This window comes from Sorex fumeus, unplaced genomic scaffold (genome assembly GCF_029834395.1).
Source record: "Sorex fumeus unplaced genomic scaffold, SorFum_2.1 ptg000047l, whole genome shotgun sequence".
Lineage (NCBI taxonomy): Eukaryota > Metazoa > Chordata > Mammalia > Eulipotyphla > Soricidae > Sorex > Sorex fumeus.
Window position 1 is genome coordinate 9,409,762 of NW_026606104.1, and position 5,025 is coordinate 9,414,786.

At 41.6% G+C, this 5,025-nt stretch overlaps 1 pseudogene; it reads left to right on the forward strand.

The window, feature by feature from the left end:
• Positions 1–697: 697 nt before the first annotated feature.
• On the forward strand, positions 698–2,506 carry LOC130031873 (60S ribosomal protein L5-like; annotated as a pseudogene).
• The last annotated feature ends 2,519 nt before the right edge of the window (positions 2,507–5,025 follow it).

Genomic DNA, 5,025 nt, shown 5'->3' on the forward strand with positions numbered 1-5,025 from the left:
CCGCTCAAGCAAATCGATGAACAAAGGAGGACAGTGCTACCATTGTAATGTAGAGCTGTAGGTTAATCAGTAACTCTAAAATAGTGATTTTCTTGATGATTAGTATTTATTTAATTTCATTTTTAAAAAGTCATTGATCACTGTCACTGTCCTCCCGTTGTTCACCGATTTGCTCGAGCAGGCCCAGTAACATCTTCATTTTGAGACTTGTTACTTTGTTTGGCATATTGAACACATCACGGAAAGCTTGCCAGACTTTGCTCTGTGCACGAGATACTCTCAGTAGCTTGCTGGGCTCTCCAAGAGGGGCAGAGGAATCGAACCCAGCTCGGCCGGGCTGGCTGCGTGCAAGGCAAACACCCTACTGCTGTGCTATAAAGTAACCCCTATTAAAAGTTTAAAAAAATTTTTTAAACACTACGATTTACAAAGTTGTTCATAATACAGTTATTTCAGGTTTATGGTGTTCTAACATCAATCCAATCACCAGTGTGACCTTTCTTCTACCAATGTCCCTAGTTTCCCTCCCACTCCCCAAGCCTGTTAGAGGGACATAACAAATTTACTTCATATTGATTACTTCAACAAAATAGGAAATGGAATTATTAAAATTTGTACCTTTTCTTTCCCCCCACCCCCACCTCCAGAGGGCTGCTCGGCCTGTAGTTCTGTGTCAAGTCACAGTCTGTGGTCTCTGTTCCAAAGGCTAGGGTTTGTTAATGTTGTCAAGAATAAGGTGTATTTCAAGAGATACCAACTGAAATTTAGAAGATGGGGAGAATGCAAAATCTATTACTATGCTCAAAACATTTGGTAATCCAGGATAAAAATAAATACAACACACCAAAATATAGGATGGTAGTCCATGTCACCAACAGAGACATTATTGCTTATGCTTATATAAGGAGATATGGTAATTTGTGCAGCATATGCTCACGAACTTCCTAAGTATGGTGTCAAGGTTGGCCTGACAAATTACACTGCAGCATATTATACTGGTCTGCTGTTGACCTGTAGGCTTCTCAATAGATTTGTCATGGACCAGATTTATCAAGGCCAAGTGGAGATCACTGGAGATGAATATAATGTGGAAAGCATTGTTGGACAACCAGGTACCTTCAGCCACTATTTGGATGCAGGACTTCCCCGAACTACTACTGGAAACAAAGTCTTTGGGGTCCTGAAAGGAGCTGTGGATGGAGGCTTGTCTATTCTTCATGGTACCAAATGATTCCCTGGCTATTACTTGGAAGGCAAGGAATTCAACCCTGAAGTGCATTAGAAACACATTATGGGGCAGAATGTTGCAGAGTATAACACTTGATCACTTGACATCCTGTTACTCATCAATTTGCTCGAGCGGGTGCCAGTAATGTCTCCATTCGTCCCTGATGAGTGCTAGTGTAGCCCAATGGCGTCTGCTCACTCCAGGAACGTAGAGCCTTAAACCTATTGTTCAGGGTCTTGGCAAAGAAGTGACCATCTCATAGGTGGATGGCCACAAGATCTTTTGACGTCTGTGGAATCCAGTCAGTAACGACTCTAGTCCAGCGGTCGTCTCTAAATCTCATTACATGTCCAGCCCATCTGATTTTCAATGCCTTGGCAAACAAGACAGCATCCCTGATTCTTAATCGTCGATGGAGGTTGGAACTCCGGATTCTTTCTCTCATTTGAGTGAAACATGATACTCCAAGCATAGCTCTTTTGATTCTTCTTTGGGAGACCCGAATAGCGTTCTCATTCTGTTTTCGTAGGGCCCAGGTCTCTGAGACATATGTTAATGCAGGAAGAACAGTGGAATAGAAGAGATGTGCCCGGAGTTGGAGGTTCTTCGTCTTCTTAGTTATTTCTTCAATGCTCTTGAAGTCGTCCCAAGCCGCTCTCTTCCTCCTGCACAATTCAGGTGCCAGGTCATTCGTCATGTTGACTTCTCAACCTAGGTACACATAACTGTTGCATTTGGAGATGTTTATCCCGTTGAGAGTGAATGGAACGTCAGGAAAGAGACTGTTTCTCATAAACATTGTTTTGGTGAGATTCAGCTGCATTCCAACCTTTCCACACTCACGGTTGAAGTCGGCCAGCATTTGTGCACTTGGCTAATGTTTGGTGTTAATAGAACGATGTCATCAGTGAAGTGGAGGTGGTGTAGTTGCTGATCACCTATCTTCACTCCATTCCTTCCCATTCCAGTCATCGCATGATGTTCTCGAGGGTGGCACTGAAGAGTTTCGGTGAAATGCAGAGTATATGTGTTACCTAATGAAAGAAGATGAAGATGCCTACAAGAGACAGTTTTCTCAATACATAAGAACAACATAACTCCAGACATGATGGAGCAGATGTATAAGAAAGCTCATGAGGCTATACAGGTCAAACTTGTTTAAGAGAAGAAACCTAAGAGAGAAGTTAAAAAGAAGAGGTGGAACAGTCCCAAAATGTTTCTTGCCTAGAAGATCAGGTAACCCAAAAGAAAGCAAGTTTCCTCAAAGCTCAGGAGTGAGAAGTAAACTCAAACTAAGATTTTTTAATGGAGATTTTGTAAAGTCGATCACGACAATCACGACCATCCTGTTATTCATCGATTGCCTCGAGCAGGCCCCAGTAACGTCTCCTTCGTCCTAGCCCTGAGATTTTGAAAAAAGTGCCATATTCAAGGCTCTTTCAGAGTTAGGAGAATGAGACCCATCATTGTTACTGGTATTTGGCATTGGGTACGCCAAATTGGGTACTGGTATTTGGCATTGTTACTGGTATTTGGCATTGGGTACGCCACGGGGAGTTTGCCAGACTCTGCCATGTGGGCAAGTTACATTCGGTAGCCTGCCAGTTTGTCCAAAGTAGAAATGAGATAATAAGATGTCGAGCGGCTGTAAATGCCTTTGTAAAGTCACTAAGTAATAAACCTATTGACCAAACAGTGAAAAAAAAAAGGCAATTTGTGATGATTGACTGCTATATGATTTTAACCTATGCAAATTTAATACAATATAATCAAATGCCTATTCTTGTTTACTTAAATTAGTTTTCAACTCTGGCATCTAAAATATATTGCATTAAATTTATATTTACTTGAGTCTCATTGTGATAATCATCATGTCTTCCCTGTCATTAATAAAACTTTATTTTTAATTTTTTGCTAATATATTTTTGAGTTTACATTTTAAATAAGTAAGGCCTACAAGTGGAGAATTTAATAAAAAGAAACCCCTTCTGGGGCTGGAGCAATATCACTGCGGGTAGGGCGTTTGCCTTGCATGCGGCCAACCTGGGTTCAATTCCCAGCATCCCATATGGTCCCCTGAGCACTGCCAGGGGTGATTTCTGAGTGCAGAACCAGGAGTAACCCCTGTGCATCGCTGGGTGTGACCCCCCCCAAAAAAAGAAACCCCTTCCTTTGTAAGCTGATTTCGTCTTAAACAAAAAAACTGTTTATTTTCCATTTCTCTTCCCTTAATTTCTGTTTCTGCAGTAACTGGAGGGTCTCATGCACATTAGATTGCAGTGTATAATGGGGTATGAACACTTTAGTTATGGTGTTGCACACATTTGGTTGTGATGCACTGAAGATCAGACACTTAGTTGTGGCACAGGGATCCCAATCAACTGTGCCCTGAAATCTCACTCATAGCCTTTATTTTCAAGACAGGTGCTTCATCACTGAGTTATCACTAGATCTTCTAAAAGTTCTTTTCTATAATTATTTTATTTTAATTTTTATTAAACATCCATGATTTACAAGCACTGTAGCACTGTCCTGTAGCACTATCCTCCCATTGTTCATTGATTTGTTCCAGCGGGCCCAGTACCGTCTCCATTGTGAGATTTGTTGTTACTGTGTTTGGCATATTGAATACATCACAGGAAGCTTGCCAGGCTTTGCCATGCGGGCGAGATACTCGGGTAGCTTGCCGGGCTCTCAAGAGGGCGGAGGAATCGAACTCGGGTCGGCCAAGGCAAATGCGCTACCCACTGTGCTATCGCTCCAGCCCTTCATGATTTACAACGTTACTGCAAGGCAAATGCGCTACCCACTGTGCTATCGCTCCAGCCCTTCATGATTTACAAAGTTACTGCAAGGCAAATGCGCTACCCACTGTGCTATCGCTCCAGCCCTTCATGATTTACAAAGTTACTGATAATTGAGTTTTAAGTATACAATAATTCAACACCAATCCCTACACTAGTATCAAATTCCCTCCACCAGTATTCCCAGAATCCCTCCCTACCCCTAGGATATGGTAAGTACATCGTCCTAGCCTGTCTCATTATTATAAATTGCTGGAAATGTCAAGATATCTGATGGGGATGAGAGGGTGATATCAGGATTGAGGGCCAAAGTCTTAAAACAAAGAAATCTCACTGATTTACCAGGATGTCAATTCTTTGACTGAGACTTCAAAAGTTTTTAAAATTACATATATAGTCAGACTTAATATCCAAAACTGAAATTTATTATTTTAAGCTCAAGGATTGAAAAAAATTCCTTTGTTTTATATAGAAAATTTTTTTAAAAATTTAATTAAAAAATTAAGAATTTTCTTGAGTACCTGATGTTATTATTTATGGCTTTGTTTGCATGTACCTAATAACAGGCTTTTAATATATATATGTATATATATGTGTATATATATTTATATATAAAATTGTTTCATCTGCATGGAGTCAGAGAGTAAGCATTAAAAACTACCAGGTTGGGGCTGGAGCGATAGCACAGCGGGTAGAGTGTTTGCTTTGCACGTGGCCGACCCAGGTTCAATTCCCAGCATCCCTTATGGTGCCCTGAACACCACCAGGAGTAATTCCTGAGCGCAGAGCTAGGAGTAACCCCTATGCATCGCCGGGTGTGACCCAAAACGCAAAAAAAAAAAAAATTAGGTAGCACAGAGGGTAGGGCGTTTGCCTTGCACGCAGCCAACATGGCCAACCCGAGTTCGATTCCTCCACCCCTCTTGGAGAGTTGGAGAGCCCAGCAAGCTACCGAGAGGATCTTGCCCTCACAGCAAAGCCTGGCAAACTACC